At 41.8% G+C, this 24,389-nt stretch overlaps 1 protein-coding gene across 3 annotated transcripts in view; it reads right to left on the bottom strand.

The window, feature by feature from the left end:
* The window catches only part of LOC119499094 (SPRY domain-containing SOCS box protein 4-like), an 83,037-nt gene that overhangs the window by 53,119 nt on the left and 5,529 nt on the right, over positions 1–24,389 (bottom strand). Inside the window, exon 1 of one of the 3 annotated variants that reach the window (XM_037788279.1) lies at positions 11,540–11,684. The exons of the other annotated variants lie outside the window; for them this stretch is intronic. The gene's annotated coding sequence lies outside the window, so the exon portion shown is untranslated. Of the gene's footprint in view, positions 1–11,539; positions 11,685–24,389 lie in introns of those variants that run through there. 3 annotated transcript variants of the gene reach the window in all.

A 24,389-nucleotide genomic window follows, 5' to 3' on the forward strand; every position in this document is an offset into this window, starting at 1 on the left:
ACACCTACATGTGCCACACACACTGCACGCTTTAGGCATCAAGGTGAAAATGTCATATCATGTCATGCTGACCACAATTAGGTTAAAAAACACAAATACCACTGAAGAATAACTCTATTAAAAGTCATGAATTCCAAGTATTTGCAGTAAAATGAGAACCGAGACCCCAGGAAGAGTTGATCCCAGTTTTCGTAGTGGCCGGACGGTGGTACTACTAATTCTGTGTCCGTCACGTGATGCCATTGGGCCCAAAACGACTTTTTCCCATAGACTTACATTGGGAAAGAGACGTCTGTAACTCAGAAGATTTTTTTTTTTTAACCAAATCAACTTCCCAGTATGAACACTTGAATAGCCCTTATTTAAATCATCAGGTCCTAAAAGTTGTAAAATGCACTAATAGCCAAATCCAGAGTTATTTCCCTTCCTCCGTTCATGTGAATGAGACCCAGATCGAGGCTGGAGCGATGGCTGAGAGGCGGAGTTAGCAAGCCGTGACGACACTGTGATGGTTGTGACCCCGTGATGGTTGTGACCCCGTGACCGAGCCATGTGACAGAGCGGACGCTACTGCGCCTGCTCCATGGGCCCAATGGATGCGGAAGATCGGCGGAATATCCGGGTACTTTTCCAGTCGCAAGTCGAGCCATTTTGGCATCATGCGCCACTGAGCAATTTTCATAGGAATGAACGGGGCCCCGCCTCCAATGCTGTTTCCAGTTCTCTTAATACATCCATGGTAGAAATCAATCAGATGAAAAGTACTTAACAAGACGAATGGCTCTTATTGTCGTTGAGTTCTCGTTTTTCCTACTTTTTTCCTACATTTCTGCAATTAACACACTACGGCCAGTGCTGTCTGGGCGATGACCTGCTCTGTTTCGTTCTGCTCCGTTGCTCTCTGTTCTTTCCTGTCGTCACATCTGCACATTACTGCATAACTTGGCTCTGAGGTGATGCGATGACTAAGTTCATTTATCAGCCTTTAGTTGTCGGAGCCTTTTCCTGCAGCTACATCAGTCATTCGCAAAGTCGAGGAAGTGAGGACAGAGTTTGGGAAAGCACATGCACACGTTCCAAAAAAAAAAGAAGCCTGCTCACACACTGTACACTTTTCACCTCCATGTGGCGTTGAAAACCAAATTACACCAACATGCCCTTGCACTTACACACGCATAAACATTAACACTCTTGTGGGGGAGTACTCATGTGCGTGTCTATGAACAAGCATGTTCACACTTAATTTTTCCATACACACATACAGTATATGTACAGCGTTGAAGCAGACTACAGTGTTCGCAGCATAGAAATATAGTTCGCAGTCATGCAGGACTGAGGCCCAGCCAGCTCACTTCCTGTATGGACTTCCTTTTCCCAGGGCTGCAGCGACCACCGGGGAACCAAACTCCCCACAGCACCACCGGTCTCACTATATTACTATCATTACATCACATGTCTGCAGAGCTAGTCAAATGTAACATGCAGTACGAGAGAGTTGTGGGACGGTTAATCATGTTTTTTTCTGACTTTTGTTCTCAGACATCTACAATCAACAATAAGAGGATGCATTTAATTATGGTGGTGGTGCAAACTAACACACATGCATACACAAATGCACAATCACACGTTTAAAGGAAAAGTTCATCACTTAGGGAAATATGCTTGTTTGCCTTCTGGCAGAGTTACATGAGAGTAAGAGATTGATACTATTCCCATATCAGGTTAGCTTAGCTTAGGTTTAATACATACAAAAACCAGTGGGCAACCTCCGGGTCTGAAAAGTGAAGCCAATGAGGAAGTGCCTTAAACTTGCATTCTTTCTAATAGCCAGCAGGGGGCGACTCCTCTGGTTGTTAAAAGAAGTCTGATTGTATAGAAGTGTATGAGAAAATGACCCTACTTCTCACTTGATTCATTACCTCAGTAAACATTGTAAATATGAGTTTATGGTTTCAATTGCTAGTTTCAAGTCTTCTTCAATACAGCATGATGTTCGTTCAGTAAATGATGGTCCCATTTAGAGTCAAATAGACCATAAAGCAGGGGATGCTTTAGGGCGTGGCTACCTTGTGATTGACAGGTCGCTACCACAGCGTTGTCCAGTCTGAGAGTTGTCCGTGTTTTCGTCTTACAACTTTAACCCTTTCACAGTGTGTTTTCAGTTCATGAAAGTTAATTGTAACAGTTTTGTCACCAAAAAGTGTTCGGCACTCGGTTGTACCTAGCTCCACCATCTGGTTGCAAAAAAACAAGATGGCGACAGCCCAAAACCAAGATGGCAATGACCAAAATGCCAAACTAAAGACTTCAAAAAATGGCAGTCCACTAACCAATGAGTGGCGTGACTACGTACAATTCTTATATACAGTCTATGACAAAAACCAAACTGAAAAACAGCTTCCCGCCTCCGCAGGTTGCCTGGTAACTGCTCAAGAAATAGTCCATCACATAATCCCCAATAAAACGGCAAGTTGACATTTTTACATTTCAGTTTTTGTACAAGATATCTCGAGTTAATTGGAGAGCTTTAGGGGTACTGGTAGGTCTACAGAGCCAGGCTGGCTGTTTCCAGCCTTTGTGCTAAGCTAACCAGCTGCTGGCTGTAACCTTGGCGAGCCTTCAGCACAACAACACAAGGGGCTGCGCGTTAGGGGACGTGTTGCTTCGGGTACTGAAGAAGAAGAAGAACTGTGTTCTTTCAAAAGGCTGCATTATTTCACAAAAGGAAAATGTCCCAATTTGTTGAACTTTTGTAAGTTCATTTGTACAGTCTGTGCTACTGGCCTACATTTACTAAGATATTACTTTAAGATGTTAAAAAGAAAAATACGCATGTAAAAAAAACTATTCAACACAAATGCACACACAAGGACACACACAGGAACACACACACACACACAGGAGCACACAAAGTGTGTCCACGTCAAATCCAGTCAATTGGCCTCATTCAGACTGAAGAGGAAATGTGCAGATCTGTACAAACACACACAGGCGGCCATGGATCACCTGAAGCAGACGTATGGGTTAAACCCATTACCTTTGCCCCCCACACACACACACACACACGTTATTCATACATGTGCATACACACACACCTCAACCTCCTAACTGACTCGCCGTTATTCTAGACACCAGCCGATGTAGGTCAATGGTTTTGAATGTAAGCAGTCACTGTAGGCTTAACATAATACACACACAGGTAGGGAGGAGGGGGCTTTGAAGCTAGGTTAAAAATCTGGCAAAGAATCTGAGGCTCTGTTTCCACTAAAGTCACGCTGCTGTGAGGCCAAGTTCAGGTTTTATGGCTTGGGGAAATATTTCGCTGATGATTTCCCCAGTAAAAATAAGGATTTGCTAAAAACTTTATGCCTTATTTGTATTTTTAAGCAGCTGCTGTGTGCACATGAGATAAGTTTAAATTCTTGGTTGTTTATGTATACACTATCCTAATTGCTGTAATTCTATTACTTCTATTTTATAATCATGTTTGCTGCAGAAATACATCAATTCTCCCACAAGAAAAGGCAATTAAGTTTCGTTCCTTTCCAGTCCTAGAGGAGGATTGTGGAAGTCTGGATTTGCAATATCACAAAGGGACACGGCCTGGCGATGCCGCACTGATAGTAAAGCTTTAAGGACACATAGACACGTTGAATTTCAGAGTATATATGAGGGCTCATTATTTTACTGCTGCTTATTTACAGTTTAATTTGCATGTAAAATAAAACCTTCCCCCCCTCCTAATTCTGCTGGCTTAGAGGCTTTTACGGGTTTTAGTTTTGGGAGGCTTTGCTTCAAACCAGTGATCACCAAAATTGATTGTGTTGTCCAGCATCACAGCAATAACGCACCGTATGTGAAGTTCTTTTGAGGGCATCTGTACCCTGATTAAGTAACATTAGGTGTTGAAAATTGATTTGATTGTTTAAACTAAAAATGTTTCATTAGAAAGCTCAGATCTAAATGTGAAAATTTGTTTTGAGTTTGATAACTTTATTGTAGCTTACAGTGTGCATACACAGAAGAATTCAGAAGGCAGGAGGTTTTAAATATGCAGAAAAATGTGTCTGTACCATTTGAGTGTCCATGTATATCACTGTGTGAATTGTCATTACACTCCTGCATAAATCTCTAAAATAAATTCCTATACATTTTGAAGATGTTGAACTGTCTCGTAAAAGGGATTCAGACTCAGTTCTATCATCCAGAATAAGAAACCAGAGATAGAGTTTGACATCAAAGCTTCAAACGGAGGATTGAACCTGCGGTACATCCCCCATCTTCTCTGCTGGACCCTGCCATAAATTGCCCCCTGATTTTCTGCCTCAAGGCACATTCACACTTAAGGGACCCCATGGGGTCTGGGGAGAGTTAGTGTGTGTGTGTGTGTGTGTGTGTGTGTGTGTCTGTGTGTGTGTGTGTGTGTGTGTTAATCTGCAGGACAATGGGGGCCCAGTCCTCATCCCACACACACAGAATTAGGGCTAGGGGGCTCACAGCTGAGCAGCTTACTGACAATAGAAACTGGAAGTGTGTGTGCATGTGCATTTGCGGGTGTGTATGTGTGTGCGCACGCCGCTGCCTCCTGCCAACACACGTGTCAAACACAAAGCCATCCAACTGTCCACACAGCCCAGGGGAGAAGAAATCGACAGAGAGGGAGGGACAGATAGATGGATGGATGGATGGACGGATGGGGAGAAGAGGAGTACAGAAGAAAGGATGTGGGAGGATCAGGGGTCTGAAACGTGCTGCCTCGGGGTGAGGATAGTTAGAGGGAGAGAAAGGGGAGAAAAGTAAAAAAGAAACAGTAGATGGTAGGATTACTGTGTACAGATGGTCGAGAGAGAGAGAGAGAGAGCGACAGGAGCACGGCCAGTTTGTACTAAGTAATAGGGAAATAGGGATGATGAAGGACACAAGGGCGGATTTTGTGATCAAACAGTCAGCTGTTGTTTTCACACGTGGAAACAAATACACTCAAACATCTATATTCCTGTATTTGCCGGGACCCTAATTATCTACTCTCACCTGATACTTCTTCAAATTTAAAAGGAATAGTTAGATCTTTTGGGAAATATGCTTATTCACTTAGATAAAAAAGATCAATACCATTTGTGTTTTCACTCGGGGTTATTGTGCTGGTTATTTCTTTGGAGTCTTTTCATCATTGTTAGGTTGCCAGGCACATTGGAGACTCCAGGAAGTCACTGCTCCCGGCCAAGAAATAGTACTTCACGTAACCCCTCGTAAAACCACAGCGTGTGCTTTTTACATTCAGGGTTTTTGTACGGATTAAACAAGAGATATGATGTGTAATACCTATGCTCCAAAGAAAGAGGGGTCAGCATTTCACCTTTACTACTGGTGGGTCCATACAATCTAATTTTATAGTCATCAGTATAAAAAAGAAAAGCCAAATACTAAATAACTAACTAACTAAGGGCAAGAATACACAAAATTCAATCAAACTGCTAAAACTCTGAGAGCCAGTTAAATAACACTGTTATCTTATAATCTTCATGTGTGGCGTTGGCCTATAGTTTACCTCTTCACATCCTGTTAATAGTGTTAGTTCATTTTTTTGAATGTTTTCAACTAATATTCTGGCAGATCTTACACATTACCCCTGTTTCCAACACGAGTGTGGTATCGATCTTCTCATCTATCAGTAAAAAAAACCTAGATTTTAAATGTAATCCAACATCATCAACCATGAAGTAATAATCTGCAAAATTCTTTCTAATTTTATTTTTTATTTCTATAACAGTCATTGCTTTGATGTTTTTTGCACCCGGGGAGGGTTTCCAGTAAGTTTTCAGTGTTTGTTACGATCACAGATCTTTTCTTTGTTTTGGTGGCTGCACCCAAACTGTTGTTGCTAACGCAAGAAACAGAAAAGCATAACTTCTCAGTTTAGATATTAGACAGAGCTTTCATCAACTGAGTAAAAAATAGGGCTGGGACGATACACCTATCTCCCGATTTGATACTATCACGATACTTGGGTGCCAATTCGATGTGTATTGCGATTCAACAAGTATTGCGTTTCGATATTGCAATTTATGTTAACTTTTTTAACACTAGACCATGGAAAAAGTTGAATCATACACTTCTAGGGACTTTTACTTTGGAAAATATCTAAATTAATAACGTAAGAATGTTTGATTTTCAGCATGTATGTAGTCAGAGATGAAGTCAAATATATCAGTCATTGTAAGGAATTATTTATTAAATTTTTTTCCAGCAATCCAAAAATCAAAGAATAAAGACATTTCCCTCACAAATTAGTGGTATTTTAGTTTTTAATTTATAAAAAGGACATGTAATGTTTTATAATATAATCCAATCAATCTTATTTCCATATATGTATTTTCTATATACTGTTCAAAGCGGACATAGTCACACGTGTGTACTTCCGCTAAATTCGCCAAGTCGCTAGCTCTCCCGTCAGCTCCGTCAATTTCAAAATCGGAAAAAAACAAAGAATCACGATACTGTACATAGGTGAATCGATTTTTTCCCCCACCCCTAGTAAAAAGCTACTGTACAGTATCAATATACGGTAGCATGTAGACATTTCATTTTCATAAAATGTACTTAATTCTAATCTTTACACTGAACTCCAGTCCTCGCCCTATAAGAGTCCCTTAAAGGAGCGATGTCCTCGTATCAGAGGGTTGCCCTCATGTTTCTCTGCCTGCGAGGAAAATCATGAGGACAATAACACCACCATTCAACTTGTCATAGTGTGTGAACACAAAAGAAAGGCTGACTGAAACACAGAGGCACTCCACTCTCCTTTCCCTCTCTTACACACACATCGATACAGATGCTGCTGGCCATCCGAGTACAGCAGGTAGGCATTAAGTCAGCCTGGCTGCACGATCAATGATGGTAAATGGAGGCAGCGGGAGGGACAGACTGCGATCTGCTGCTTTCATATCCCCTCTCTCTGCCTCTCACTCTCTTTCCATTAAAACACAACCTTTCCATGTCTTGTTTCATTATGGGAAAGCTCTCTTAAGTGAGTCACAATCTCACTTTGTACAGCACACATGCAGTTTTCTCTCTCTTTCAAGCTCTTCAATTACACTGTCACTGGGTATCATGTCTGCCCCATGTCCTCTGCACAATATACAGTACAGATCTCTCTTTATAAAGGCCATGCCGCAGAGTAGACACATCCGAAAACTTTGTTTGAAGCTGTTAAATTTTCTATCTGCACTATTTTATCTACTTTTATTTAACTTATTCAAGTTACACCAAAATTTCCAGCAAACTGTATCACAATCTTTGAAAGGTTGTTTGTTATTTAAAAGTCTGAAGAAGGGAGCGCGTCAGCAAATCAAAGTTCTCAAAAATACATCACATGACAATAAGAGGCCTGAAATCATGTGACGTTCATATGTCAGCATTTTCCTTTTTACACTACATCAGCATTTTCAAAAATAACTCTTTTCAACACCGGCTCCGTGTGTGTACAACTGATATTTTTATTTCAGTTGGATTTATGCCTCTCCTTCGCTCTTTTACAGCTGCCTGATGGCCCCTTTCTCATCATCCTCCACCCCGGTCCCTCCCTTCAGCCCTTCATCTGTACCCTCGCCACATCTCCTCTATCTCTGCTCATCCATCCATCAATCCAGCACCTCCCTCTCCACTCCTCTCCTCCCACAGTTTTTTCCTCCTCCTATCGTCTGCCTCTCTGTGCCCTCCCTCCTCCATCCCTCCTCCTCCCCCTTTTTCTCCAACATCTGCTGGTCTGCGTCTGTCACTGTTGACCCCTCGTTGCCACGTGCCAAGTCCTCCTCTCGGTGTCCCACAGAGACCCTAAATCATTAACACACACACACACGAGCGCACACACACACACACACATCAGCTTGTGATAGGTGGCTGTCCCCTCACCCACAGAGAGCGAGAAAAGCCCTCAAAGTCAATCTCTGATTGCAGACTCTCATTACACCGCTGTATCATTTGTCAATTAAATGTCTTAGAAAGGCCAAATCCTTCCATTAAAAAAGGGGCCTGGATTAACATGTGCAGAGAATCTCAACAGATTTAAGATCTTCCCTTTAAAGCGCTGATTAAATTACAGCTACAGACCATAGACCGTATATAAGAAGTGGACCCATTGATTTGTGGACTGCGGTTTTTAAGCCTCGACATTCAGCATTTTGATCGTGACAAGAAAGACAACGCCGTGGTAGCGACCTGCCAATCACAAGGTAGCCACGCCCTAAAGCATACCCTGCTGTATGGTCTATTTTACTCTAAATGGAACCATAATTAATAAAATGAACATCATGCTGTATTGAAGAAGACTAGAAAGTAGCGATTGAGACCATAAACTCATGTTTACAATGTTTACTGAGGTAATAAATCAAGTGAGAAGTAGGCTCATTTTCTCATAGACTTCTGTACAATCAGATCCCCTGCTGGCTATTAGATACAATGCAGGTGTAATATAAGGCACTTCCGCAGTGGTTTCACTTGTCAGACCCCAGAGTTGCCCACTGCTGCAGACACATCAGCGCTGATACTGCCATTTGGGTTCCAGTGCAAAAACACACAAGCTTAAAGACTCCCCAGATAATGAGTTTTTGCTCAAAGTCTGTGGTGTTCAGCAAAAGAAATGGGTCACACACACAGCTGAAAAGTTTCTCATTGTCTGTATCAGTAGTAGTAAAGTAGTATTGGTAAATCTCTTTTACTGGCCAGGCAAGGAGTCCTAAGTGGCACCTAAAAGCCGCATTGTAAATTCAGCTTGTGCTCTGGCTGCAACAATAAGAACATTATAAGGCAATATACAGCATCTTACCACAGGGATGGAAAAAGAAAAACCAATGCGTCCACAACATCGAATTGCTTCTAGCACACTGCCGTCTCTCCTAGATATGCTATTTTACAGACTTTATGTGTGCGGCATCTTGTGGCCTTTTAGACTACATTTTATTATAACATGACTCACATGCATGAACATGTCATATACTGTGTGAAATCTTTCATTTCACTTCAAGGTCTGAAAGCTCTGAAGATGCTACAGGAAATGAGATCTCACAAACCACACAGACACACGTCCAGCACTCCCTCTTCACACCAGTCAGAGTGTGACCTGCTAGTCTTTGTGTCTGCACCTCATACATTAGGTGTGTGTGGGTGTGTGTGTGTGTGTGTGTGCTTCAAGCCCACATTTCAACTATAACAATTGCACACGGATACAGCGATTTGTGTACAATAGTCTCATTTTCTACTGAATCAACCATTGTTTGGAAATCTGAGTCACGACTTTAAAACGAGAAAACAGGTCAGAGTCAGGCAGACAGACAATCAGATACAGAGACAGAGGTAATCGTTGGAGACATAGATGTATTATCTCTACACACACAAGCTGCCAAAGAGACGAGCAACGGGAAATACAAGCAGGCTTTAGGGTATCGTCCACTATCTCACACTGAAACGGCAGAATAGATGTACTTTTATCTCTTGACAACCATCCTCAAAATATTGTTGTGAAAGATATGAACAAACTGTGACCACACAGTTATGGAAACATTTCTGAGAAGCTGTTTCACACCAAGCACAGATATTCATCCGAAAAATTCACACGAAAATTTCTAAAAACTGATTTTGTGGGTTCTTATGAATGCTCGCACAGCCTCGCAGAACATTCGTGCGGGGGAAAAAACTATCCGGATGGACCTCCACTTCAGCAGATTTCTAAGGAAATACGTGTTTGACGAAGGAAATCCTTTGTTCCAACTGATGTCGTAAAAAATATCACCGTCATTCTGCATAATGAGTAGCCATGTGCTTCCGTTTGTTGCACGGAGAATGTGTATTTTTGGAGCAATGGGCCTTGAAATAATGGGTGTTTTACAGCTAACGGACTGTCGGACAAATGGGCTTCTTTCAGGTCCAATCGGCCATTTTTTGGACTATTTGGAATAACAATGGGCTGAGATACAATGAAGATGGTAGCTGATATGCACTTGCTAACATGGGAGCTATTCAGAAGGAAACTTATTTGAGCCTCATTGATGAAACTGGAACACGGCAATGCGGATAATACGCACCGGAACCGGTGTGCATAGCTGTCATGCAGAAAATTCACACACAGATTTTTCCGTATTCCTGCACCGCGTTTTAGCACCGCACCGGTGAGAAACAGCTTTTAATGTGTGAGTGTAAAATCAACACTATCATTGCATAGTGCCACCCCTATTGCTCATGGGTTCAGCTATTGAACTTTGAACTTTTTAAAGTGATGTTTAGGAACTGAAATCCTGCAGGAATCCTGTTCACAGTGCACCTTATCCAGCGATCAGTCTACATGGAAACGTCTTTATCCTATATGTGTCTGTACAAAAGTGAAAGGTCAGTCAAATACATAGACTACAGGGTTGCCGGTCATCCATAAACCAGACACAGATACGGAGTTCTCAGGACTACACTCGGCACATTTACAAAAACATACAGACACATGTAACAAGACTCCTGTCTGCCTTTTCCTTCATCTTTGCCGTGTAGTGCATTCAGAAACTGTGTCGCAGTAGGTCATAAAATCTGTGTTACAGCAGCGTTTAAAGTTCCCATCAACCCCCGCATTTCATATTTTCCTTTTACCGCATGTCATGCTGTGCAAAGAGAGACACATTTACAAAATGTGATATTAGCCTCGTCACACGGGGTGACATGCACTCTGTTGTGTTGTCATACTGTGCGATGACGGCGCCGACGACGTCCACAGAGAATTACCTCCCCCCCCAACTTTGACGTGTGTGTTGTTTTCATCTGTCTCGTTCGCTGAGTCAACATTTCTGCGTTTATGTGTGACTCAGCAAAACAGAGGTGTAACCAATGTCACAACGAAACATCATTTGTAGCGATAACTCAAGGCAGGAACACCTGCAGCATCTCATCCTGTAAAAGTGAACAGCAGAACAACTATTGTTCATGGCCAGGAGGCAAGTAAATCAATTCAAATATTCAATCGTGATTAAACGCATGATTGTCCATAGTTAATCGTGATTAATCGCACATTTTTTATCTGTTTAAAATGTACCTTAAAGGGAGATTTATCAAGTATTTAATACACTATCAACATGGGAGTGGGTACATATGCTGTTTTTATGCTAATGTATGTATACAGTATACTATTATTGGAAATCAATAAACAACACAAAACAATGACAAATATTAACTTTTACTAAACTAAATTAACTTTAACTAAAATAACTAATAATAACATTTTGATTGTCACAAACAAACAAACAATTCAACAAACAAATTGCAAACTGTGAAAGTCGTTAAAGGTTTGAAATTTAAAAATGATTTATTAATGACTCAATTCATTAAACAAACACCTGTTCATGCTTTTAAGAGGATTAAAGGTGCCCTGTGAAGTTTCCCTCTAAACAAACAAAGTGTCTGTTTACATACACCAATAACTCAAGGGCTCTTTGCAACTACACTTATGTGTACACACAAACAGAGTATAGACCAGAGTGACAGCGGTCCACACACACACACAGACCTTATACGCCAGCAGGACTCTGCAGAGCAGGTAAAGTATCACGTCGGAGATGACAGACGGGTTAAAGAAGAGTCGAGGACTTGAGAGTGGAGCCGAGTGATATCGAGCAGCGTTCTGGTCAACGCAGCAGCACAGCCAGCAGTTTCTCAGCCCGCAGCATCTTAGCAGCTTATGGCAGCTCCATTTCCTCCAGACAGACTGAGAGGGAGCACCAGGCCGCTGCAGTAATCTACTTTACTTTAGGATTAGCAGCCCTCTGCAGGTGTCACTCACTGTCCGTCAGTCTGCCCTGACTTCTCCAACAACACCCTCTCTCGCTCTATGACTCATTCCCTCGTGTGTGTTTGTCCTGCTCAGTGGGCAACCTCCGGGTCTGAAAAGTGAAACCAATGCTGAGGTGCCTTACACATGCATTCTTTCTAATAGCCAGCAGGGGGCGACTCCTCTGGTTGCTAAAAGAAGTCTGATTGTATAGAAGTCTATGAGAAAATGAGTCTATTTCTCACTTGATTTATTAACTCAGTAAATATTGTAAACATGAGTTTATGGTCTCAATTGCTAGTTTCAAGTCTTCTTCAATGCAGCGTGATGTTCAATTAGTAAATTATGGTCCCATTTAGAGTCAAATAGATCATAAAGCAGGGTATACTTTAGGGCGTGGCTACCTTGTGACTGACAGGTTGTTACCATGGCGTTGTCCGGTCTGGGCGTTGTCTGTGTTTTCGTCTTACAACTTTAACCCTTTCACAGTGTGTTTTCAGTTCATGAAAGTTAATTATAACCTTTTTAGTCGCCTAAAAATGTCTCATTCGGCATTTGGTTGTACTTAGCTTCACCCTCTTGTGTCATTTCTGGTTGCAAATAATCCAAATGTGACGGACAAAATGCCGAACTCAAAGCTTCAAAACAGCAGTCCACAAACCAATGGGCGATGTCACGGTGACTACGTCCACTTCTTATATACAGTCTGTGGTCCTGCTCTTACTTATTCTGTATTTGCATTCGAACCAATGTTCTGATATTAAGCTGATGATGAAGTTTCATTATGATCCGTCTGCTTTTTATCAAAGAAGCACATATATCATCAGTCATTCTTTGTATGATCATAAATGGTCAATTTTTTCTTCCAGAATCCTGGATGTCCAAAACTTACTCCTGGACCTTATGAATGAAGCTCACAAGGGGGTATTATCAACAAGATGGGGTGTTAACTCTACAGACAGCTTTTAAGACAAACAAACAGACGGGACACAGTTCTAAGTTCAATGTGTCAAAGCTGAACAACAGTAGTGATTTTGAAGTTTCACCTTTATTTACATTTCCTACTAAATGGTTTACATAAGCAGGTTAAAGTGGAGACTCGCTGTGTTTAAAACCTGTCTGACTGCTCATGTTTGTGATTCCTTGTGCAGCTGTAAAACTGTCTAGCAGCATTTTGCTCTATGAAGAAAAAGGTGTAACTTATTTGAATTTTGTTTTAAGAGCTGTTTTCTCATGTAAACACCTTAATCTCACTGCGAGTCTCAGTGGGACTAGTCGCAACTTTTTGTGAGATGTTCCACAAGACAAGGATGTTAAAGGGACACCACTGATTTCACACAGTTTACTATTCACCCTGTGAATAATGTATAATGTTGTATAATGTTTTTTGTGGCTTTAAAGGAGCTTTCTAACATCTAAGAAAAACCCCTGATATCTCTGTTGAGGCTTGAAGACTACAAATATTTAACAGACAGCCTGCATTACAAACTGGGGCAAGGAGTTTCAAAGACGCTATTGAGCTGCACTACGGGAGAAGTAGGAGGTTTTTAGAGCTTAACTGATACAAGGGACTAAACGTCACGTCTCTGTTGCTTCAATTTTGATCACCTTTTTATGCGTTTCTCACCCATTTAACCAACTTTCCAGCAAACAGAATATTTGGCAAAGTTGTTCACAAAGAAGGAAGGACTAGTAGGAACAGGAGGAGGGAGAAGAGGCCAGTGTACTTCATCAGGACCGCTTGTTGGGTGGTCAAATAGCTTCGGAAACTCACACTATTCCGATGTCGGATTAGGGGGGGGTCTTTGTCCGTCCATTTCTGTAACTTTCTGACATTTACAAACACTTTAATCTGTCATTGGCCAGCTGTGTGGAGGAATTCAACTTCTCTCTCTAGCTCTCTTTTTTACATTTGTTAAAAGAAATGTGCACCATTATCCCCATATGAGAATAAAGTCACAAGTTTAAAAAAAGTCATAGTATTATAGAGTAGTAATTTTTACGTGTTACTTTATTTTTTTCTCGTAAAGTTATGACTTTATTCTCGCAATATTATGGCTTTTTTTCTCGTAAAGTTATGACTTTATTCTCGTAATGTTACGACTTTTTTTCTCGTAAAATTGTGACTTTATTCTGGAAATCGCTGATTTTTTTCCCCCTAAAATTGGCCCTAATGCTCCGTAACACATTTGCACTTGGGCCCTTACTGCATTAGACTTATATACTATATACTTAGACTATAAACTGTGTTACCTTCATCACAATGCTCAAATGTTTTGCGGCTCCAGAGAGATTTTTTTCTTTTTTTTTGCCTAAAATGGCTCTTTTGATAGTAAAGGGTGCTGAACCCTGGGTTAGAGGAAAGGAGAGTCAACGCCAAATGAAGCCAGACCTGGCTATAATGACACGAGAGCCATTACAAACAAGAGAACTGAGTAAAACTCAATGCAGCAACAGACAGAGTCTCATACATTCAAATAGCTTATCTGCTCTGGTGAGGGTAAAGGTCAAACTGATGAATATCTGCTTCTGAAAACAAAAGACCTCGGCTCATTATACATCAACCTCACCGAAAACACCCTCATATGTCATACGATCTAATGTTGCCATGACAACTACAGAAGTACTGAGGAGGCGCGCACGCACACACACACATATGCAGAGACAGACAGGCGTGCAGGCGACAGATTTCAGTAGGAAGTAGGCCTTCACATAGGATGTCTCCACTGTACGCGTGAGAGTACGAGTGGAGGATATGGAGAGCCAAATATAGGAACAGAATAATGAGCTTCGTATCATCGGAGCCATCGGTTCCATATCTTCTCCGCTTTCCTCATCGTTCCATCTCCCTGTCATTTTCCCTCTCCTCCTTCCCCCTTGAATGGACCAAATATTTCCCTCGGGCCACTCTCCTCTGTAAAGGAGATATATTGCACTGGGAATTTTTCGATTATGTGACGCGGCAAGCTTTTCCTAAAAAAAAAATCCTTACAGGTACCAGCAGGATATTGGACAATTTCCGCACCTCAAGCACAGAATACTTCAGATCGTGGCAGTTCATGGATCCAGCTAACAATTAAATCAGCACAATTTATAGCTCTTACTCACTATATTTTAAACCATCCGCCCGCTTGCTCTCATCCCCAGCTCTCTGAAGGTTTTAATTTGATGTTAATACAATGTACCCAAATTCACGATTATGTAGGCTATTACTACTGACATTCCTGTAATATTACGTCACAACGTCTGCTGCATTAGCCATGTGTTTACTACGTGTCTATGTGCATATAGAGCGGGGAAGTGAGATCAGATCACAAGCGGTCACTCAAGACGCATGTGGAGACAATCAATCCAAAACCCAAGGATATTCAGTTGACCATCATATAAAACAGAAGAATGCAGCAAACTTCACATATGAGAAGCTGGAACCAACAAATAGTTGGCATCTCTGCTTGAAAATCGGCTCAAACAATTAATCGATTATCAAAATTGTTTAATAGTTTAAGCGACGACTGACTAATAGATTAATCCACTAATTGTTTTAGCTCTAATCTGCACTCTTGTTATCTCTTGGTCTCTCTTTCCCACACAGACACAAACACACGTGTTGTAAGTTGGACGTGCACTCTCCAGTTTCACAGCCACCTCCTGTTTCTTTGACTAATTCAAGGCGACCAGTCAGATCTGTTACAGACGCAGATGAACCAGCTCGGAGGCAGAAGCCCTGAAGCACACTGATGCTTTTCTTCTCTCTTGCCGCAAATTGTCGACATCTGTCATTTGAATTCAAACACTTGTTGTTGTTTCCGACCAAGGAACCGTGGAAAGGAAGATGACAAACAGCTGGCTCACACGTGTCAGGTGTTTTCATGTCACTGTACCTGTCTCATATCCTGTGTCTGCCCACTGATCTGTCAACAGCTTCATCTGTTCGTCTAAACTGGCAGATTTCATTGTACAGAAACATCTTTATTTCTGCTCCTCCCTCTTGCATACACACATGCTGCTGTGTCTGACCCAGATCCTCACTTAATGAAAAACAAAAATGAATGAATGAATAAATCATAAGTGGGGGATGCTCTCCCCGTTATGTGAACCTCACGCCCTTTCCGTCTCTTGCAATATTTACCCATCTCTCTTTCTCTCTCATACATACAAACAATATCTCAGTCATTCTACTCGCTCACACACATTTGCTTCACTGAGTCTTCATCATCTCTTGTAATCCCCCACAAGTGGTAGTTTTCTCCTCTCCTCTCTCTTTCTCTTGCACACACACACACACAGACTGTGTTTCAGTATCCGGTAGTAAAGCACAAAGTGCTGACGTAGATGACATGGTGCTTCTGTTCTAAGTGTTCTCTGAGAGCTCCACTACACTCATTTTCAAATTGAGTTTGGTGTGCGCTCAAAAGCTGTCGAAAGCGTAGCTGGGTGCACATGCCACGCTGGAGGTCTTTCCTCTGAGATGAGATGATGCTGGAAATAATTCTAGTGGTGAAAGCCAAAACAAAAGGCAAAGTCACAGCTAATAATACAGGAAGAAGAAGATCCTGTAAAAGCAACAAAAACAGCAGTCAAGGAAATTGTATGTTCATTCCCTAAACCAAACAAAAGAGATGGCACGGAGAGAGATTCCTCTTCTACAGCAACAGATGAGGAGTGAGGATGAGCAGGTAAACGTATGTTTAGATCAACCAAAACGAGTGACCACTATCATTAATATTTATCATATATCTATGCTGTTTAAAAAGCAACCCATTACATTATATTAGGCACAAAATAAAAAAGTGTAGAGCTGCAATGACTAATCGATTAGTTGTCAACTATTGAATTAATCGGCAACTATTTTGATCGGTTTGAGTAATTTTTTAAGAAAAAAAGGGTCTGATTCCAGCTTCTTAAATGTGGATATTTTCTGGTTTCTTTCCTCCTCTATGAAAGTAAACTGAATATCTTTGAGTTGTGGACAAAACAAGACATTTGAGGACATCATCTTGGGCTCTTTGGGAAACACTGATTAACATTTTTCACGATTTTCTGACATTAAATAGACCAAACAACTGATCAATTAATCGAGAAAATAATCAAGAGATTAAAAGACAATGACAATAATCGTTAGTTACAGCCCTAATTAAGTTTGTGTTCTTGCATGAGAAAGGTATTTCAAACACTACATTTTGGAGTATCCTGTGTGCATATTGTTCATGATTCAGGCCTAAATATATGATACCTACAGGTACATGCTAAACGTGATTACCAGCACATTCATCAGGTGGACACAAATACGACTCCACATGAATCATACTGTTGCTCCATATCTGCTGGATGCATAAATAAGCAACTGTTTGCTAACAAGTTCGCCATTTATCATCTTAAAAGCTGCTGATATGTCAGAGATAATATATCAGTGATGGCCTCCAAGGGACCAAAAAGACTGTTATTGCAGGCTTAATGAGTCAGTGGATGAGTCATTGGCCTTGATAAATCAGGCAAATACATCTCATAATGATCCTTCCAGATTTACCTGAATGCTGCATACAGTTTAGCATGGTTTCTAAAATGCTCTTTGGGCAGTGTGAAAGAAAATAAAGCTTTGTGATGTATTAAGCAACAACAGTCCTGCTAAGTTTTGTGCATTCAGGGAGCTTAGTTGAAGGGTGCTAATTGGGAGCATTTCTATTCCCTCTGCACGGCTCTCAACGTGGCGACGGCCAAGCTGGCGGCTCGTAGCCAGCAGCGATAACAGTGAAAACTTGAGGGGGACCGCAGAGTGAGTGCTATACGCTTCCGCAACGATGCTGTCGGTCAGGACTGCGTTATCAGCTGTAACCGCCGTATGAGAGTAATGCAGAGTGGCGGCCATGAGCTAGCCAGTGGGGCACGCTCATATGCACAAACATGCACTAAAAGTACACACAGCCAGCACGGCTATGTCAACATAGCATGGAGAAGCTCAGATTACAACACACACACACAGAGGGAGAGTGACTTCATTCTCTGCTCAGGTAGACATTACTCCTCTATATCTTTACATAGCAAATAGCTGTTTGCTGCTGTATTAATGCTCTGGATATCGTATAGAGCCCCTTTAAAAATCACATGAAACCGATTAATCTTAGTCTCACAATTTGTCCCTGTAGCTAAAGTGGAAAACTGCAGGTAGAGAAACCAATCACTCACTGTCCACATGAATAACATGAAGTTCTGACTGGACTCAAAGGCCATTGCAGGGCTTGTTTTCCCACTATATTTATTGCCTGTGAGAACACACCAATTTCCATTTTCTTTCAACTGCACTGACAGCTTAAATTGCTCTGTGTGTGACATAGTAGTATTTGACATTTTCATTATAACTACTACTTTTCCCTCTCTAGGTTCACAAATAAATCCACCAAATCAGGTTTAAAAATGGGGGGGGGGGGGGGGGGGGAATATTAGCAAAAGCCTTCCCATCGCATTTGAAATAACAAAACAAAACCTCATACCGCGCAGAAGATGCTGAGGACGCCCTGAAACAATTTGAAGGCGCTCTGACAGACTGCAGGCTACGCTGGGATGGTTTATTCATTTCAATTCTCAGCTAATATAAAGCACGCATAAATAAACAAAGACGTATAAATAAATACATTATTTCTTCCCTCTGCTGGCAGCTAAACATATACAAGAACATAAATATTCATAAACACACAGCTGCTGAAGGACGTTATAAGGCGGTCCAGTGCAGTGACGGGCTGGAGCCGGTTGATGAGCAGTGATTGCTGTTACATGATTAAGTGAATACTAACTGCTGATCAATCTCTCTCTCTCACACACACACACATATACAGAGTGGGCTCCACTCCTCCCAGACTGGTGACACACCTCATCAAACTGTGGTCTGTTATTAAGCAGCGTGACACGTGTGTTTGTGTCTGCCTGTGTTCATAATCATACCAGTGTGTGTGTGTCACTGTCTGTGCGGCAGCAGCGTGCCTTCACAGCACGTGGTCGGTGGTGGTCTGGTTTCCGCTCAGAGGGCTGTGAAGTGGCCTGATGAAAGCTCACACATGGTGGCAGCGAGACGAGCCTGATCTCCTGTCCAGACCGCAGCGCTCAAACGGCTGGACGACACAACTTCCTGGTCTGTCGCAGACATTTAACAGTGACGGGATGCTTAGCAAAGACTTTCACGTCACGTTGTGGAAATGAGCTTTAATGTCTGGATGGTGCCATGACGAGCAAAAAGGATGTTCACACTTTATTCACACTGCCCACAGAACATGAGCTGAATTCACTTTCTGGATATTGTGATAATTAATGTAATTAATTAAAAAAGGGTATTCCGGTGAAATAATATTGCACTTCCATAAAGTTGGACGATTCACAAGAGGCAGATTTTTAAAAAGACAGAAGCAGCAGTCCTTAATTTCCCATGATGCAACTTGACCAGGTCTTTGCTTAAGTCTTGTTACCGTCATATGGGATGGAGTGTAGGGATGGGAAAAATTCCTACGTTTACGACTTCCAAGCGTTGACGTCACAACTCTAGACAGATGTGTGATTACAGAGTTTGTCGAGTGAGGGTTATAAATAGTGTATTGACAATATAATACTATATATCCATTAAATTTGGGCTTAATTACCTTTAACAAGTGTCTTTGGCTGATGTGTGGCATCCCCATTTTCTCGCTTTTCATGTAGTTTTGTATTATGAAAGCCCAACTTGGATTCATCTGAGCTTTCAGAAAAGTCCAATGCTGTGTTCCCACCTTACACACAGTGGCTTTAATATTGTGTCTCATACCCCATTCAAACCCACATCTACAGTATATGTTTAGGTCAATGCGCATCAGCCAACTAAGTCCATCCTCCAAACCAGTATTGGATGCGGCAGACTGCTCAGCTTTGGTGAACTGGAACGTAAATGAATTCAATTATAACATTTAAACGTCATTTAACCAGGGAGCGTGCATATGGACAGACAAAGAGGTGAAACTGCAACTTCACTTTTATCTGCTAATTATTCAATATAGTTCAGTGAAATTCCCTGATTATAAGTGTACGGATATACGATGCAGATTGGAGTCTCTGCCAATAGTGACAACCAGGGTGATAGCTGTCTCATATGAATGGATTACAAACACAAGCAGAGTAGACTTAAGACATAAGCTTGTCTGTTTAGAGTAATAGTAGTTTAATACCCCTTCCAGACAAGTGTAAACCCAACAAGACACGTGACGCGCCGTTCTGACTTTGTTCTTGGTTGAGCTCGGGAGGAGGGGGCAACTTTAGAAGTTGTGTTTACAAGTCACAAGTGTCAGACAGCCTACGTTAAATATACAGATAGGTGACAAATTAAAGGAACAGCCTGTATAAATGAGTGCTTAAACATACCAAATACAGATGTTTCCATACAGTGCACAAGGGTTTGAGGTGACCCCTGGGGTGTTACTTTTTTGGCAACCCCAGCAGCCGCTGCAACCGCATTCAAAATGAATGTGAGGACTTGCTTTTTCGCCATACTGCCGGATCTGGTGTGAATGCAGTCTTAGGGACCATTTCTAACTCTTGATCTCAGTTCAGCGACAGTATGTGATCAGTATGAATTTATAAAACACAGTACGTGCACCTAACGTAGCAATGAATCATTTATATTATCATGCTTGTCTCTATTCTGGGTCTAAACACGTTTAAATTCACCACCCTCGCTTCTCACCTTTACAGAGACATCACCATCTGCAGTGACACACTCCACTGTACTCCCTCCTCTCTTATCCTCCCCTCATATGCTGTCGAGGTCTCTCATCTTTCTCCCACATTTCCTTACACCTCTCTCTCCTGTCTTCTCACCAGTTACCTCCATCCTTCGCCAGCCTCCCTGCCTGAAATGACTCATTACAATACAAGCCTCCTTCAAGAATGCAAACCTCTTTTCCTCTTTCCTTTCTCACCTGTCTCCTTTCCCTCTCTCACACACACACACCTCTTTACTTCCTCTTTCTTCTCTCAGTCCACCCACCCTCTTGCAAACTCACTCTTTCCATGTTTCCTTCCACCATATCCGCCTTTTATTCCTCCCCTTCCTATCTTCCTCCTTTCTCACCCCTTCTGCTTCCATCCCTCTTTTATCTCTAATTACGTTTTTGTGTGTCTGCATAGTTTCTGTTCAAGCACCCCTTTCCTTCCTCTCCGGCTTTCTGCAGCCAAAAAGCATGACTCCCTCCTCCTGTCACCCCTCGTCTCAAAGGTGCCCGTCACAGAGTCAGTGAGTCATACGTCTGTTCATCCCTACCATGATTTAGCGTGACATGACATCAAAAACCGAAAAGCCCCCAGAGTGCTACACACACACACACACACAAACAGAGTCCCCTTGACTAATCTCCCAGGCTCGTGTCCATCATTAGCTCACTATTAAACAATAGGGAGCAGAAAGAACCAGCTGCAAGCCACAACCAGCTGTGCTATTATTATCTCCCTGCTGTGTGTGTGTGCGCGCCATTTTTTCAGACCCCTGTTTAAGCCTATATTAACTTTTCCCAAATTGGCAGCTTTTGATCATTTTCTGGCTTTCCTCCCTCATTTTAAGTGTGTGTGTGTATGTGTGTGTGTGTGTGTGTGTGGAGGCCTATCTCCATAATTAGGGCAGACCAACCACACATGGGTCTCCCCTGACACTTCCCCTCCAAGACCTAAATATTCATGAGACTCTAAACGCTTTCATGGGCTCCGTAATTATGGCCAGAAAATAGACGGAGAGAGACAAAGACAGAAAAGAGGGAGAGAGTGGGAGGCAGGGAAGGAAATGCCCTCACACTTTTTAAACACAGGCTGTCCCATATTAGAAGATAATATCAACACTGTCGTGAATTTCTGCCATCCAAGCAAAGTTGGGGGACTATTTCTAGAGTCATCATGGCTGCACTAAAGAGTTGCTTAATTTGACAGGGAGAGCTCATTTTAAGCGTGAATATTAAAAGATGATATACAAATTACTCTACGCTGTGAATTGAAATGATGGTATATGATGGCAATGGGGTGGATGGATGTGTGGAGCTGTAGTGTCACTAGAGTAATTCTTCTCGACAGCTGCGGACAGAAATGGAACAGTCCAAGGAATCAAAATCAATAATCAGTTGTGGTAGTACTTGTTTTTGTGATGACTTCAAGATACAGACTCCCTCCATTTGGCGTGGAGTATCTGCCAAGTAGAGCTTGGCGAAAAAAAACTAAAATGTACGAAGGCTGACATCAGGAGTCGACCTGTAAGTGATTGATCTAATTTGGCTCGTGCAGGTGTGTTAAGTAAAAGCTTTTCCTCAGAAAGCTACAACACCTACACCTAGGCTTCTCACATACTATGTATGTGTACTATGCATTACATTCCCAATAGCTGTACTATCGTTACAACATACGCCTCCTTGCCGGTTGGAGACGTGTCACCATGGTAACCCGTGCCAACCTCATGTGAACAAAACAACGGTTTGTGAGAATCTGAAGAGAAGTCTGAATTAATTTTAAATATACATTACGCCTAGGAATGTGAAATCTTATACTTACACTTAAAATTGAAGGGTTATTGATGTTACAGAGCTGTCCGTCAATATCCGTTATAAACGTTGTCATTACTACTGCATTGCATTGTTGGATATTTATGCCGCCGTAGTGTCCAACGATGCATACTGTAATATTTCACCAAAAATAGTACGCAATTTGCGTAGGTTTCGGACATGCTAAAAAAGTCACACATACTGTTTTAGCGTACTAAATAGCATGTTATTATGGAATTTCGGACGCAACCCAACTCATCATCCAGTCACATGCTACTAACTCTGTAGCTTCTAGACGCCCACAGTAACGTTAATATTGCCGTTGCTTAGCAGCGGTGTTCTTCACGACTTAACCACTTGAACGCCAAGCATGTCGTGTACACGACCTCGCATGTTGTAAACACAAGCTCACGAGTTTCATTTGAAGGCACCATGTATATGAAAACGCCCTTAATTTAGCATAAACACTGGGAAAACGGGGAAACAGCTACTCTGGATGTGTCTGAACCATCCCTATAGAGCTCAATCATTTTCACAGATTTTGTTACCTATTTAACAGAGCCAGGCGAGCAATCTCCCCCCGTTTCTATTTTTTATGCTAAGCTAAGCTAACCGGCTGCTAGCTGTGGCTTCATATTTACAGTACAGACATGAGAGCAGTATCAATTTTCTCATCTCACTCTCAGCAACAAAGCAAATAAGCATATTTCACAAAATGTAGAAATGTTTTTTTGTCGCATATTTAAAACATGACCATATAATGCATACTTGTTATTATCAGGACATCCTAAATATAATTGGTTTTTTTTTAAATTTGTTGTCAATTTTATTTTTTAATTTATGTTAACATTTACTATGCCATCAATATTATGGCTATATCCCAGCTGTAAGGCGATGCTAGAATAAAAAAAGTGTTGGGATTCCCACAAGCATTGCAGTCCCGGGTTCATCCCATTCCCTTTAAGGCCTGAGGACAAATCTAATATCACATATGATATTAGTGCGAATATGATGTGTGGTAAGCAGGCCTTAGAGTGCTGCCTGGTCTATTTTTGGGTTTATAAGTAAATAGTCGGAGAAGCCAGCAAGGATTCCTGTTACAAAAAACACTCTGATGATGATACGCGAGAAGACTTCAAGGCTTTTAAAGAGAATCTCTGGCAGGAAATGCTGTTGTGTTTTCCTTTTCGTAAGACAAAAGAATCATGCAACATCCAACCAGACATTTTTATTCACTCAGAGCGTATCAGAGCAGAGGATACACCCTGTTAGTTTTCAATCCATTGCAATTTCCTCACAATTTTTTTGCCCCAGCCAAAACGATCACATGCCTGCTTTAAATTCCAGGATGAGTCAATTGATTTTATCCAACTGGAAAAGCCATCAGATGTCTCCTGGAAGCCATGAAACCGCAGGCAGACTGCCGCACGAGGCAGCTGATTCAGAGCTGAGCGTCCACATTGACACATGATGACGCTGCACTGACACACACACACACAGAAAAGAAACACTTCACTATTGAGGAGGAAGAAACACACACACACCCAAACAAACACGCGGACAATGAATCACTACAAGATGACAAATGAGCAAGAGCACCACACCTCAGACAGTGCTGTCATTTATATGTAAATGAGCGCGCCTCTACTTCCACCACGCAGCCCTCCTTACTCTCCAGAAACCAAACTTCCGATCGGATCAGACACGATATCAAGACGAGATGATTGGGAACGACGGGAAGCCAAACGTTACGTGACAAGACGAGGACACAATGAGGTGAAATGAGCTAAAAAAAAAGATGAGGTGTTTACGAGGAGCGGACATTAGCTGTAACTAAGGTCGGTTTGTCTCAACACTAATGATTTCATGTCCCCTGTTGTCTCCTCAAGGGCTCCAACTCCACTGCTGGCGTGTCAGGCGTTATTCCCTGCGAGGGGGGACTTTGATTAACGACTCACTGCTGCAATCTCCTCCTCGACAAACTGACTCGCATCACACAGGATGACAACAAGATGACAAGCAGCATGCGAGGATATGCAACAGTAAAGTTACTGATC

Source organism: Sebastes umbrosus, chromosome 12 (genome assembly GCF_015220745.1).
Source record: "Sebastes umbrosus isolate fSebUmb1 chromosome 12, fSebUmb1.pri, whole genome shotgun sequence".
NCBI classification, from domain to species: Eukaryota; Metazoa; Chordata; class Actinopteri; order Perciformes; family Sebastidae; genus Sebastes; species Sebastes umbrosus.